Below are 15,129 nucleotides of genomic sequence, written 5' to 3' on the forward strand. Positions count from 1 at the left end.
GCTGTCACAGAATGGTTTCCACCTGCAAGATTGACAGAAGAAATAGGCTCCATTCGACAATCGGCTCATTTGTGAGCAGCGGCATGAATTGTGAGAAATGCAGGGACCTACACTTCATCATATTTATTACTGGCTTCAATCAACCATCACAGAGTTTTTCATATTCAGTTGTCATGTGGACACGGTGGTGGTGCTGCTGTAATGCTACAAATGGCAGTGATAAGTAACCAATGGCACATAGACAGATTAAGTGAGTGGGCACAACTATGGCAACTGCAGTTCAATGTGCGTGACATAATCTACTTTCGAAGCAAGTAACATAATTCCCAGCATTTTTCTGAATGATGTGAAGCAACTGAGTGACAAGGAGGATAATAGTTCGTGAGTTGAAGTTCACACATCAATAAAAACTGGTAGACATGTTCAAAACAACATCAAATTTCGAACATAACGCTGCTCTTTACCTCAAGGGGTCCTGCGCTACATGCGGGAGTGTACAAGGCGTCAGATGTATGGAACATTTTCATAAGCCATCGAGAACACTTCATTCAGTTGAGGATCATCTCCTGACGAAGAATATCCTGGCGTTGGAGAGTGAGCCTCACAGATCCACCACAATGATAAGGGCCTTGCAATTTCAATGACGAGCATAATTTGTACAAAGATTGATTGTGAAAGATTGACGAGCAATCAAGCCAATGTATGTAAAAGTTAAAATGAATTGAGATTCTCAATACGGGCGCTCAATATTTCCTCCCTTGGGCAAATCACAAACAACAGGCAAAATGATCAGATTTGTCGTCGGACTTGCAGCAGCAAAATCAGCCCATCAGATAAACAGAGGTAGAAATATGGACACCTATAGTAAAACAGGGAACGACTCTGCTCGTGGAAATCGAGCTCTCATGATTGCAAGCTGTGGATTTTCAGCAGATCGTTTTCTGAGGAAGGCAAGATGGTCTGACCTTGTCAGTTTGTGTTTTATCAGGCTGCACGAACGTGGAAATTAAAAGTCGTGCTTTAAACACAACGCCCGAACAGGGACTTGAACCCTGGACCCTCAGATTAAAAGTCTGATGCTCTACCGACTGAGCTATCCAGGCTCTAACGCAACGCACCCAATCTGCGAACATCACTGTCTGATACGAATCGCTCCCCCCTCCAGGCTTTGCAATACCTTCTGTCGTGCACTCGCCTGCACAGCGCATTGCTGTCACAGAATGGTTTCCACCTGCAAGATGGACAGAAGAAATAGGCTCCATTCGACAATCGGCTCATTTGTGAGCAGCGGCATGAATTGTGAGAAATGCAGGGACCTACACTTCATCATATTTATTACTGGCTTCAATCAACCATCACAGAGTTTTTCATATTCAGTTGTCATGTGGACACGGTGGTGGTGCTGCTGTAATGCTACAAATGGCAGTGATAAGTAACCAATGGCACATAGACAGATTAAGTGAGTGGGCACAACTATGGCAACTGCAGTTCAATGTGCGTGACATAATCTACTTTCGAAGCAAGTAACATAATTCCCAGCATTTTTCTGAATGATGTGAAGCAACTGAGTGACAAGGAGGATAATAGTTCATGAGTTGAAGTTCACACATCAATAAAAACTGGTAGACATGTTCAAAACAACATCAAATTTCGAACAAAACGCTGCTCTTTACCTCAAGGGGTCCTGCGCTACATGCGGGAGTGTACAAGGCGTCAGATGTATGGAACATTTTCATAAGCCATCGAGAACACTTCATTCAGTTGAGGATCATCTCCTGACGAAGAATATCCTGGCGTTGGAGAGTGAGCCTCACAGATCCACCACAATGATAAGGGCATTGCAATTTCAATGACGAGCATAATTTGTACAAAGATTGATTGTGAAAGATTGACGAGCAATCAAGCCAATGCATGTAAAAGTAAAAATGAATTGAGACGCTCAATACGGGCGCTCAATATTTCCTCCCTTGGGCAAATCACAAACAACAGGCAAAATGATCAGATTTGTCGTCGGACTTGCAGCAGCAAAATCAGCCCATCAGATAAACAGAGGTAGAAATATGGACAACTATAGTAAAACAGGGAACGACTATGCTCGTGGAAATCGAGCTCTCATGATTGCAAGCTGTGGATTTTCAGCAGATCGTTTTCTGAGGAAGGCAAGATGGTCTGACCTTGTCAGTTTGTGTTTTATCAGGCTGCACGAACGTGGAAATTAAAAGTCGTGCTTTAAACACAACGCCCGAACAGGGACTTGAACCCTGGACCCTCAGATTAAAAGTCTGATGCTCTATCGACTGAGCTATCCAGGCTCTAACGCAGCATACCCAATCTGCGAACATCACTGTCTGATACGAATCGTTCCCCCTCCAGGCTTTGCAATACCTTCTGTCGTGCACTCGCCTGCACAGCGCATTGCTGTCACAGAATGGTTTCCACCTGCAAGATTGACAGAAGAAATAGGCTCCATTCGACAATCGGCTCATTTGTGAGCAGCGGCATGAATTGTGAGAAATGCAGGGACCTACACTTCATCATATTTATTACTGGCTTCAATCAACCATCACAGAGTTTTTCATATTCAGTTGTCATGTGGACACGGTGGTGGTGCTGCTGTAATGCTACAAATGGCAGTGATAAGTAACCAATGGCACATAGACAGATTAAGTGAGTGGGCACAACTATGGCAACTGCAGTTCAATGTGCGTGACATAATCTACTTTCGAAGCAAGTAACATAATTCCCAGCATTTTTCTGAATGATGTGAAGCAACTGAGTGACAAGGAAGATAATAGTTCGTGAGTTGAAGTTCACACATCAATAAAAACTGGTAGACATGTTCAAAACAACATCAAATTTCGAACATAACGCTGCTCTTTACCTCAAGGGGTCCTGCGCTACATGCGGGAGTGTACAAGGCGTCAGATGTATGGAACATTTTCATAAGCCATCGAGAACACTTCATTCAGTTGAGGATCATCTCCTGACGAAGAATATCCTGGCGTTGGAGAGTGAGCCTCACAGATCCACCACAATGATAAGGGCCTTGCAATTTCAATGACGAGCATAATTTGTACAAAGATTGATTGTGAAAGATTGACGAGCAATCAAGCCAATGTATGTAAAAGTAAAAATGAATTGAGACGCTCAATACGGGCGCTCAATATTTCCTCCCTTGGGCAAATCACAAACAAGAGGCAAAATGATCAGATTTGTCGTCGGACTTGCAGCAGCAAAATCAGCCCATCAGATAAACAGAGGTAGAAATATGGACACCTATAGTAAAACAGGGAACGACTATGCTCGTGGAAATCGAGCTCTCATGATTGCAAGCTGTGGATTTTCAGCAGATCGTTTTCTGAGGAAGGCAAGATGGTCTGACCTTGTCAGTTTGTGTTTTATCAGGCTGCACGAACGTGGAAATTAAAAGTCGTGCTTTAAACACAACGCCCGAACAGGGACTTGAACCCTGGACCCTCAGATTAAAAGTCTGATGCTCTACCGACTGAGCTATCCAGGCTCTAACGCAACGTACCCAATCTGCGAACATCACTGTCTGATACGAATCGCTCCCCCCTCCAGGCTTTGCAATACCTTCTGTCGTGCACTCGCCTGCACAGCGCATTGCTGTCACAGAATGGTTTCCACCTGCAAGATTGACAGAAGAAATAGGCTCCATTCGACAATCGGCTCATTTGTGAGCAGCGGCATGAATTGTGAGAAATGCAGGGACCTACACTTCATCATATTTATTACTGGCTTCAATCAACCATCACAGAGTTTTTCATATTCAGTTGTCATGTGGACACGGTGGTGGTGCTGCTGTAATGCTACAAATGGCAGTGATAAGTAACCAATGGCACATAGACAGATTAAGTGAGTGGGCACAACTATGGCAACTGCAGTTCAATGTGCGTGACATAATCTACTTTCGAAGCAAGTAACATAATTCCCAGCATTTTTCTGAATGATGTGAAGCAACTGAGTGACAAGGAGGATAATAGTTCGTGAGTTGAAGTTCACACATCAATAAAAACTGGTAGACATGTTCAAAACAACATCAAATTTCGAACATAACGCTGCTCTTTACCTCAAGGGGTCCTGCGCTACATGCGGGAGTGTACAAGGCGTCAGATGTATGGAACATTTTCATAAGCCATCGAGAACACTTCATTCAGTTGAGGATCATCTCCTGACGAAGAATATCCTGGCGTTGGAGAGTGAGCCTCACAGATCCACCACAATGATAAGGGCATTGCAATTTCAATGACGAGCATAATTTGTACAAAGATTGATTGTGAAAGATTGAGGAGCAATCAAGCCAATGTATGTAAAAGTTAAAATGAATTGAGACGCTCAATACGGGCACTCAATATTTCCTCCCTTGGGCAAATCACAAACAAGAGGCAAAATGATCAGATTTGTCGTCGGACTTGCAGCAGCAAAATCAGCCCATCAGATAAACAGAGGTAGAAATATGGACACCTATAGTAAAACAGGGAACGACTATGCTCGTGGAAATCGAACTCTCATGATTGCAAGCTGTGGATTTTCAGCAGTTCGTTTTCTGAGGAAGGCAAGATGGTCTGACCTTGTCAGTTTGTGTTTTATCAGGCTGCACGAACGTGGAAATTAAAAGTCGTGCTTTAAACACAACGCCCGAACAGGGACTTGAACCCTGGACCCTCAGATTAAAAGTCTGATGCTCTATCGACTGAGCTATCCAGGCTCAAACGCAGCATACCCAATCTGCGAACATCACTGTCTGATACGAATCGTTCCCCCTCCAGGCTTTGCAATACCTTCTGTCGTGCACTCGCCTGCACAGCGCATTGCTGTCACAGAATGGTTTCCACCTGCAAGATTGACAGAAGAAATAGGCTCCATTCGACAATCGGCTCATTTGTGAGCAGCGGCATGAATTGTGAGAAATGCAGGGACCTACACTTCATCATATTTATTACTGGCTTCAATCAACCATCACAGAGTTTTTCATATTCAGTTGTCATGTGGACACTGTGGTGGTGCTGCTGTAATGCGACAAATGGCAGTGATAAGTAACCAATGGCACATAGACAGATTAAGTGAGTGGGCACAACTATGGCAACTGCAGTTCAATGTGCGTGACATAATCTACTTTCGAAGCAAGTAACATAATTCCCAGCATTTTTCTGAATGATGTGAAGCAACTGAGTGACAAGGAGGATAATAGTTCGTGAGTTGAAGTTCACACATCAATAAAAACTGGTAGACATGTTCAAAACAACATCAAATTTCGAACATAACGCTGCTCTTTACCTCAAGGGGTCCTGCGCTACATGCGGGAGTGTACAAGGCGTCAGATGTATGGAACATTTTCATAAGCCATCGAGAACACTTCATTCAGTTGAGGATCATCTCCTGACGAAGAATATCCTGGCGTTGGAGAGTGAGCCTCACAGATCCACCACAATGATAAGGGCCTTGCAATTTCAATGACGAGCATAATTTGTACAAAGATTGATTGTGAAAGATTGACGAGCAATCAAGCCAATGCATGTAAAAGTAAAAATGAATTGAGACGCTCAATACGGGCGCTCAATATTTCCTCCCTTGGGCAAATCACAAGCAACAGGCAAAATGATCAGATTTGTCGTCGGACTTGCAGCAGCAAAATCAGCCCATCAGATAAACAGAGGTAGAAATATGGACACCTATAGTAAAACAGGGAACGACTATGCTCGTGGAAATCGAGCTCTCATGATTGCAAGCTGTGGATTTTCAGCAGATCGTTTTCTGAGGAAGGCAAGATGGTCTGACCTTGTCAGTTTGTGTTTTATCAGGCTGCACGAACGTGGAAATTAAAAGTCGTGCTTTAAACACAACGCCCGAACAGGGACTTGAACCCTGGACCCTCAGATTCAAAGTCTGATGTTCTACCGACTGAGCTATCCAGGCTCTAGCGCAGCTTACCCAATCTGCGAACATCACTGTCTGATACAAATCGCTCCCCCCTCCAGGCTTTGCAATACCTTCTGTCGTGCACTCGCCTGCACAGCGCATTGCATCACAGAATGGTTTCCACCTGCAAGATTGACAGAAGAAATAGGCTCCATTCGACAATCGGCTCATTTGTGAGCAGCGGCATGAATTGTGAGAAATGCAGGGACCTACACTTCATCATATTTATTACTGGCTTCAATCAACCATCACAGAGTTTTTCATATTCAGTTGTCATGTGGACACGGTGGTGGTGCTGCTGTAATGCTACAAATGGCAGTGATAAGTAACCAATGGCACATAGACAGATTAAGTGAGTGGGCACAACTATGGCAACTGCAGTTCAATGTGCGTGACATAATCTACTTTCGAAGCAAGTAACATAATTCCCAGCATTTTTCTGAATGATGTGAAGCAACTGAGTGACAAGGAGGATAATAGTTCGTGAGTTGAAGTTCACACATCAATAAAAACTGGTAGACATGTTCAAAACAACATCAAATTTCGAACATAACGCTGCTCTTTACCTCAAGGGGTCCTGCGCTACATGCGGGAGTGTACAAGGCGTCAGATGTATGGAACATTTTCATAAGCCATCGAGAACACTTCATTCAGTTGAGGATCATCTCCTGACGAAGAATATCCTGGCGTTGGAGAGTGAGCCTCACAGATCCACCACAATGATAAGGGCCTTGCAATTTCAATGACGAGCATAATTTGTACAAAGATTGATTGTGAAAGATTGACGAGCAATCAAGCCAATGTATGTAAAAGTAAAAATGAATTGAGACGTTCAATACGGGCGCTCAATATTTCCTCCCTTGGGCAAATCACAAACAACAGGCAAAATGATCAGATTTGTCGTCGGACTTGCAGCAGCAAAATCAGCCCATCAGATAAACAGAGGTAGAAATATGGACACCTATAGTAAAACAGGGAACGACTATGCTCGTGGAAATCGAGCTCTCATGATTGCAAGCTGTGGATTTTCAGCAGATCGTTTTCTGAGGAAGGCAAGATGGTCTGACCTTGTCAGTTTGTGTTTTATCAGGCTGCACGAACGTGGAAATTAAAAGTCGTGCTTTAAACACAACGCCCGAACAGGGACTTGAACCCTGGACCCTCAGATTAAAAGTCTGATGTTCTACCGACTGAGCTATCCAGTCTCTAGCGCAGCTTACCCAATCTGCGAACATCACTGTCTGATACAAATCGCTCCCCCCTCCAGGCTTTGCAATACCTTCTGTCGTGCACTCGCCTGCACAGCGCATTGCATCACAGAATGGTTTCCACCTGCAAGATTGACAGAAGAAATAGGCTCCATTCGACAATCGGCTCATTTGTGAGCAGCGGCATGAATTGTGAGAAATGCAGGGACCTACACTTCATCATATTTATTACTGGCTTCAATCAACCATCACAGAGTTTTTCATATTCAGTTGTCATGTGGACACGGTGGTGGTGCTGCTGTAATGCTACAAATGGCAGTGATAAGTAACCAATGGCACATAGACAGATTAAGTGAGTGGGCACAACTATGGCAACTGCAGTTCAATGTGCGTGACATAATCTACTTTCGAAGCAAGTAACATAATTCCCAGCATTTTTCTGAATGATGTGAAGCAACTGAGTGACAAGGAGGATAATAGTTCGTGAGTTGAAGTTCACACATCAATAAAAACTGGTAGACATGTTCAAAACAACATCAAATTTCGAACATAACGCTGCTCTTTACCTCAAGGGGTCCTGCGCTACATGCGGGAGTGTACAAGGCGTCAGATGTATGGAACATTTTCATAAGCCATCGAGAACACTTCATTCAGTTGAGGATCATCTCCTGACGAAGAATATCCTGGCGTTGGAGAGTGAGCCTCACAGATCCACCACAATGATAAGGGCCTTGCAATTTCAATGACGAGCATAATTTGTACAAAGATTGATTGTGAAAGATTGACGAGCAATCAAGCCAATGTATGTAAAAGTTAAAATGAATTGAGACGTTCAATACGGGCGCTCAATATTTCCTCCCTTGGGCAAATCACAAACAAGAGGCAAAATGATCAGATTTGTCGTCGGACTTGCAGCAGCAAAATCAGCCCATCAGATAAACAGAGGTAGAAATATGGACACCTATAGTAAAACAGGGAACGACTATGCTCGTGGAAATCGAGCTCTCATGATTGCAAGCTGTGGATTTTCAGCAGATCGTTTTCTGAGGAAGGCAAGATGGTCTGACCTTGTCAGTTTGTGTTTTATCAGGCTGCACGAACGTGGAAATTAAAAGTCGTGCTTTAAACACAACGCCCGAACAGGGACTTGAACCCTGGACCCTCAGATTAAAAGTCTGATGCTCTACCGACTGAGCTATCCAGGCTCTAACGCAACGTACCCAATCTGCGAACATCACTGTCTGATACGAATCGCTCCCCCCTCCAGGCTTTGCAATACCTTCTGTAGTGCACTCGCCTGCACAGCGCATTGCTGTCACAGAATGGTTTCCACCTGCAAGATTGACAGAAGAAATAGGCTCCATTCGACAATCGGCTCATTTGTGAGCAGCGGCATGAATTGTGAGAAATGCAGGGACCTACACTTCATCATATTTATTACTGGCTTCAATCAACCATCACAGAGTTTTTCATATTCAGTTGTCATGTGGACACGGTGGTGGTGCTGCTGTAATGCTACAAATGGCAGTGATAAGTAACCAATGGCACATAGACAGATTAAGTGAGTGGGCACAACTATGGCAACTGCAGTTCAATGTGCGTGACATAATCTACTTTCGAAGCAAGTAACATAATTCCCAGCATTTTTCTGAATGATGTGAAGCAACTGAGTGACAAGGAGGATAATAGTTCGTGAGTTGAAGTTCACACATCAATAAAAACTGGTAGACATGTTCAAAACAACATCAAATTTCGAACATAACGCTGCTCTTTACCTCAAGGGGTCCTGCGCTACATGCGGGAGTGTACAAGGCGTCAGATGTATGGAACATTTTCATAAGCCATCGAGAACACTTCATTCAGTTGAGGATCATCTCCTGACGAAGAATATCCTGGCGTTGGAGAGTGAGCCTCACAGATCCACCACAATGATAAGGGCCTTGCAATTTCAATGACGAGCATAATTTGTACAAAGATTGATTGTGAAAGATTGACGAGCAATCAAGCCAATGCATGTAAAAGTAAAAATGAATTGAGACGCTCAATACGGGCGCTCAATATTTCCTCCCTTGGGCAAATCACAAGCAACAGGCAAAATGATCAGATTTGTCGTCGGACTTGCAGCAGCAAAATCAGCCCATCAGATAAACAGAGGTAGAAATATGGACACCTATAGTAAAACAGGGAACGACTATGCTCGTGGAAATCGAGCTCTCATGATTGCAAGCTGTGGATTTTCAGCAGATCGTTTTCTGAGGAAGGCAAGATGGTCTGACCTTGTCAGTTTGTGTTTTATCAGGCTGCACGAACGTGGAAATTAAAAGTCGTGCTTTAAACACAATGCCCGAACAGGGACTTGAACCCTGGACCCTCAGATTAAAAGTCTGATGTTCTACCGACTGAGCTATCCAGGCTCTAGCGCAGCTTACCCAATCTGCGAACATCACTGTCTGATACAAATCGCTCCCCCCTCCAGGCTTTGCAATACCTTCTGTCGTGCACTCGCCTGCACAGCGCATTGCATCACAGAATGGTTTCCACCTGCAAGATTGACAGAAGAAATAGGCTCCATTCGACAATCGGCTCATTTGTGAGCAGCGGCATGAATTGTGAGAAATGCAGGGACCTACACTTCATCATATTTATTACTGGCTTCAATCAACCATCACAGAGTTTTTCATATTCAGTTGTCATGTGGACACGGTGGTGGTGCTGCTGTAATGCTACAAATGGCAGTGATAAGTAACCAATGGCACATAGACAGATTAAGTGAGTGGGCACAACTATGGCAACTGCAGTTCAATGTGCGTGACATAATCTACTTTTGAAGCAAGTAACATAATTCCCAGCATTTTTCTGAATGATGTGAAGCAACTGAGTGACAAGGAGGATAATAGTTCGTGAGTTGAAGTTCACACATCAATAAAAACTGGTAGACATGTTCAAAACAACATCAAATTTCGAACATAACGCTGCTCTTTACCTCAAGGGGTCCTGCGCTACATGCGGGAGTGTACAAGGCGTCAGATGTATGGAACATTTTCATAAGCCATCGAGAACACTTCATTCAGTTGAGGATCATCTCCTGACGAAGAATATCCTGGCGTTGGAGAGTGAGCCTCACAGATCCACCACAATGATAAGGGCCTTGCAATTTCAATGACGAGCATAATTTGTACAAAGATTGATTGTGAAAGATTGACGAGCAATCAAGCCAATGTATGTAAAAGTAAAAATGAATTGAGACGTTCAATACGGGCGCTCAATATTTCCTCCCTTGGGCAAATCACAAACAACAGGCAAAATGATCAGATTTGTCGTCGGACTTGCAGCAGCAAAATCAGCCCATCAGATAAACAGAGGTAGAAATATGGACACCTATAGTAAAACAGGGAACGACTATGCTCGTGGAAATCGAGCTCTCATGATTGCAAGCTGTGGATTTTCAGCAGATCGTTTTCTGAGGAAGGCAAGATGGTCTGACCTTGTCAGTTTGTGTTTTATCAGGCTGCACGAACGTGGAAATTAAAAGTCGTGCTTTAAACACAACGCCCGAACAGGGACTTGAACCCTGGACCCTCAGATTAAAAGTCTGATGCTCTACCGACTGAGCTATCCAGGCTCTAACGCAACGTACCAAATCTGCGAACATCACTGTCTGATACGAATCGCTCCCCCCTCCAGGCTTTGCAATACCTTCTGTAGTGCACTCGCCTGCACAGCGCATTGCTGTCACAGAATGGTTTCCACCTGCAAGATTGACAGAAGAAATAGGCTCCATTCGACAATCGGCTCATTTGTGAGCAGCGGCATGAATTGTGAGAAATGCAGGGACCTACACTTCATCATATTTATTACTGGCTTCAATCAACCATCACAGAGTTTTTCATATTCAGTTGTCATGTGGACACGGTGGTGGTGCTGCTGTAATGCTACAAATGGCAGTGATAAGTAACCAATGGCACATAGACAGATTAAGTGAGTGGGCACAACTATGGCAACTGCAGTTCAATGTGCGTGACATAATCTACTTTCGAAGCAAGTAACATAATTCCCAGCATTTTTCTGAATGATGTGAAGCAACTGAGTGACAAGGAGGATAATAGTTCGTGAGTTGAAGTTCACACATCAATAAAAACTGGTAGACATGTTCAAAACAACATCAAATTTCGAACATAACGCTGCTCTTTACCTCAAGGGGTCCTGCGCTACATGCGGGAGTGTACAAGGCGTCAGATGTATGGAACATTTTCATAAGCCATCGAGAACACTTCATTCAGTTGAGGATCATCTCCTGACGAAGAATATCCTGGCGTTGGAGAGTGAGCCTCACAGATCCACCACAATGATAAGGGCCTTGCAATTTCAATGACGAGCATAATTTGTACAAAGATTGATTGTGAAAGATTGACGAGCAATCAAGCCAATGTATGTAAAAGTAAAAATGAATTGAGACGTTCAATACGGGCGCTCAATATTTCCTCCCTTGGGCAAATCACAAACAACAGGCAAAATGATCAGATTTGTCGTCGGACTTGCAGCAGCAAAATCAGCCCATCAGATAAACAGAGGTAGAAATATGGACACCTATAGTAAAACAGGGAACGACTATGCTCGTGGAAATCGAGCTCTCATGATTGCAAGCTGTGGATTTTCAGCAGATCGTTTTCTGAGGAAGGCAAGATGGTCTGACCTTGTCAGTTTGTGTTTTATCAGGCTGCACGAACGTGGAAATTAAAAGTCGTGCTTTAAACACAACGCCCGAACAGGGACTTGAACCCTGGACCCTCAGATTAAAAGTCTGATGCTCTACCGACTGAGCTATCCAGGCTCTAACGCAACGTACCCAATCTGCGAACATCACTGTCTGATACGAATCGCTCCCCCCTCCAGGCTTTGCAATACCTTCTGTAGTGCACTCGCCTGCACAGCGCATTGCTGTCACAGAATGGTTTCCACCTGCAAGATTGACAGAAGAAATAGGCTCCATTCGACAATCGGCTCATTTGTGAGCAGCGGCATGAATTGTGAGAAATGCAGGGACCTACACTTCATCATATTTATTACTGGCTTCAATCAACCATCACAGAGTTTTTCATATTCAGTTGTCATGTGGACACGGTGGTGGTGCTGCTGTAATGCTACAAATGGCAGTGATAAGTAACCAATGGCACATAGACAGATTAAGTGAGTGGGCACAACTATGGCAACTGCAGTTCAATGTGCGTGACATAATCTACTTTCGAAGCAAGTAACATAATTCCCAGCATTTTTCTGAATGATGTGAAGCAACTGAGTGACAAGGAGGATAATAGTTCGTGAGTTGAAGTTCACACATCAATAAAAACTGGTAGACATGTTCAAAACAACATCAAATTTCGAACATAACGCTGCTCTTTACCTCAAGGGGTCCTGCGCTACATGCGGGAGTGTACAAGGCGTCAGATGTATGGAACATTTTCATAAGCCATCGAGAACACTTCATTCAGTTGAGGATCATCTCCTGACGAAGAATATCCTGGCGTTGGAGAGTGAACCTCACAGATCCACCACAATGATAAGGGCCTTGCAATTTCAATGACGAGCATAATTTGTACAAAGATTGATTGTGAAAGATTGACGAGCAATCAAGCCAATGTATGTAAAAGTTAAAATGAATTGAGACGCTCAATACGGGCGCTCAATATTTCCTCCCTTGGGCAAATCACAAACAACAGGCAAAATGATCAGATTTGTCGTCGGACTTGCAGCAGCAAAATCAGCCCATCAGATAAACAGAGGTAGAAATATGGACACCTATAGTAAAACAGGGAACGACTATGCTCGTGGAAATCGAGCTCTCATGATTGCAAGCTGTGGATTTTCAGCAGATCGTTTTCTGAGGAAGGCAAGATGGTCTGACCTTGTCAGTTTGTGTTTTATCAGGCTGCACGAACGTGGAAATTAAAAGTCGTGCTTTAAACACAACGCCCGAACAGGGACTTGAACCCTGGACCCTCAGATTAAAAGTCTGATGCTCTACCGACTGAGCTATCCAGGCTCTAACGCAACGTACCCAATCTGCGAACATCACTGTCTGATACGAATCGCTCCCCCCTCCAGGCTTTGCAATACCTTCTGTAGTGCACTCGCCTGCACAGCGCATTGCTGTCACAGAATGGTTTCCACCTGCAAGATTGACAGAAGAAATAGGCTCCATTCGACAATCGGCTCATTTGTGAGCAGCGGCATGAATTGTGAGAAATGCAGGGACCTACACTTCATCATATTTATTACTGGCTTCAATCAACCATCACAGAGTTTTTCATATTCAGTTGTCATGTGGACACGGTGGTGGTGCTGCTGTAATGCTACAAATGGCAGTGATAAGTAACCAATGGCACATAGACAGATTAAGTGAGTGGGCACAACTATGGCAACTGCAGTTCAATGTGCGTGACATAATCTACTTTCGAAGCAAGTAACATAATTCCCAGCATTTTTCTGAATGATGTGAAGCAACTGAGTGACAAGGAGGATAATAGTTCGTGAGTTGAAGTTCACACATCAATAAAAACTGGTAGACATGTTCAAAACAACATCAAATTTCGAACATAACGCTGCTCTTTACCTCAAGGGGTCCTGCGCTACATGCGGGAGTGTACAAGGCGTCAGATGTATGGAACATTTTCATAAGCCATCGAGAACACTTCATTCAGTTGAGGATCATCTCCTGACGAAGAATATCCTGGCGTTGGAGAGTGAGCCTCACAGATCCACCACAATGATAAGGGCCTTGCAATTTCAATGACGAGCATAATTTGTACAAAGATTGATTGTGAAAGATTGACGAGCAATCAAGCCAATGTATGTAAAAGTAAAAATGAATTGAGACGTTCAATACGGGCGCTCAATATTTCCTCCCTTGGGCAAATCACAAACAACAGGCAAAATGATCAGATTTGTCGTCGGACTTGCAGCAGCAAAATCAGCCCATCAGATAAACAGAGGTAGAAATATGGACACCTATAGTAAAACAGGGAACGACTATGCTCGTGGAAATCGAGCTCTCATGATTGCAAGCTGTGGATTTTCAGCAGATCGTTTTCTGAGGAAGGCAAGATGGTCTGACCTTGTCAGTTTGTGTTTTATCAGGCTGCACGAACGTGGAAATTAAAAGTCGTGCTTTAAACACAACGCCCGAACAGGGACTTGAACCCTGGACCCTCAGATTAAAAGTCTGATGCTCTACCGACTGAGCTATCCAGGCTCTAACGCAACGTACCCAATCTGCGAACATCACTGTCTGATACGAATCGCTCCCCCCTCCAGGCTTTGCAATACCTTCTGTAGTGCACTCGCCTGCACAGCGCATTGCTGTCACAGAATGGTTTCCACCTGCAAGATTGACAGAAGAAATAGGCTCCATTCGACAATCGGCTCATTTGTGAGCAGCGGCATGAATTGTGAGAAATGCAGGGACCTACACTTCATCATATTTATTACTGGCTTCAATCAACCATCACAGAGTTTTTCATATTCAGTTGTCATGTGGACACGGTGGTGGTGCTGCTGTAATGCTACAAATGGCAGTGATAAGTAACCAATGGCACATAGACAGATTAAGTGAGTGGGCACAACTATGGCAACTGCAGTTCAATGTGCGTGACATAATCTACTTTCGAAGCAAGTAACATAATTCCCAGCATTTTTCTGAATGATGTGAAGCAACTGAGTGACAAGGAGGATAATAGTTCGTGAGTTGAAGTTCACACATCAATAAAAACTGGTAGACATGTTCAAAACAACATCAAATTTCGAACATAACGCTGCTCTTTACCTCAAGGGGTCCTGCGCTACATGCGGGAGTGTACAAGGCGTCAGATGTATGGAACATTTTCATAAGCCATCGAGAACACTTCATTCAGTTGAGGATCATCTCCTGACGAAGAATATCCTGGCGTTGGAGAGTGAACCTCACAGATCCACCACAATGATAAGG

The 15,129-nt window shown here is 43.8% G+C and overlaps 12 non-coding genes across 12 annotated transcripts; all 12 read right to left on the reverse strand.

Moving 5' to 3' along the window:
- Positions 1 to 1,030: 1,030 nt before the first annotated feature.
- On the reverse strand, positions 1,031 to 1,103 carry trnak-uuu (transfer RNA lysine (anticodon UUU)). The gene has a single exon. It is a non-coding gene; the product is annotated as a tRNA-Lys (tRNA).
- Positions 1,104 to 2,239: 1,136 nt separating this feature from the next.
- On the reverse strand, positions 2,240 to 2,312 carry trnak-uuu (transfer RNA lysine (anticodon UUU)). Its single transcript has one exon. It is a non-coding gene; the product is annotated as a tRNA-Lys (tRNA).
- Positions 2,313 to 3,447: 1,135 nt separating this feature from the next.
- On the reverse strand, positions 3,448 to 3,520 carry trnak-uuu (transfer RNA lysine (anticodon UUU)). Its single transcript has one exon. It is a non-coding gene; the product is annotated as a tRNA-Lys (tRNA).
- Positions 3,521 to 4,656: 1,136 nt separating this feature from the next.
- trnak-uuu (transfer RNA lysine (anticodon UUU)) lies at positions 4,657 to 4,729 on the reverse strand. Its single transcript has one exon. It is a non-coding gene; the product is annotated as a tRNA-Lys (tRNA).
- A 1,135-nt stretch (positions 4,730 to 5,864) lies between these two features.
- Positions 5,865 to 5,937, reverse strand: trnaq-uug (transfer RNA glutamine (anticodon UUG)). Its single transcript has one exon. It is a non-coding gene; the product is annotated as a tRNA-Gln (tRNA).
- A 1,135-nt stretch (positions 5,938 to 7,072) lies between these two features.
- On the reverse strand, positions 7,073 to 7,145 carry trnak-uuu (transfer RNA lysine (anticodon UUU)). Its single transcript has one exon. It is a non-coding gene; the product is annotated as a tRNA-Lys (tRNA).
- Positions 7,146 to 8,280: 1,135 nt separating this feature from the next.
- trnak-uuu (transfer RNA lysine (anticodon UUU)) lies at positions 8,281 to 8,353 on the reverse strand. The gene has a single exon. It is a non-coding gene; the product is annotated as a tRNA-Lys (tRNA).
- Positions 8,354 to 9,489: 1,136 nt separating this feature from the next.
- trnak-uuu (transfer RNA lysine (anticodon UUU)) lies at positions 9,490 to 9,562 on the reverse strand. Its single transcript has one exon. It is a non-coding gene; the product is annotated as a tRNA-Lys (tRNA).
- A 1,135-nt stretch (positions 9,563 to 10,697) lies between these two features.
- Positions 10,698 to 10,770, reverse strand: trnak-uuu (transfer RNA lysine (anticodon UUU)). The gene has a single exon. It is a non-coding gene; the product is annotated as a tRNA-Lys (tRNA).
- A 1,136-nt stretch (positions 10,771 to 11,906) lies between these two features.
- trnak-uuu (transfer RNA lysine (anticodon UUU)) lies at positions 11,907 to 11,979 on the reverse strand. Its single transcript has one exon. It is a non-coding gene; the product is annotated as a tRNA-Lys (tRNA).
- A 1,136-nt stretch (positions 11,980 to 13,115) lies between these two features.
- trnak-uuu (transfer RNA lysine (anticodon UUU)) lies at positions 13,116 to 13,188 on the reverse strand. Its single transcript has one exon. It is a non-coding gene; the product is annotated as a tRNA-Lys (tRNA).
- Positions 13,189 to 14,324: 1,136 nt separating this feature from the next.
- Positions 14,325 to 14,397, reverse strand: trnak-uuu (transfer RNA lysine (anticodon UUU)). The gene has a single exon. It is a non-coding gene; the product is annotated as a tRNA-Lys (tRNA).
- Between the last annotated feature and the right edge of the window lie 732 nt (positions 14,398 to 15,129).

This window comes from Pristiophorus japonicus, chromosome 3 (assembly GCF_044704955.1).
Source record: "Pristiophorus japonicus isolate sPriJap1 chromosome 3, sPriJap1.hap1, whole genome shotgun sequence".
In the NCBI taxonomy this organism is placed as follows: domain Eukaryota; kingdom Metazoa; phylum Chordata; class Chondrichthyes; family Pristiophoridae; genus Pristiophorus; species Pristiophorus japonicus.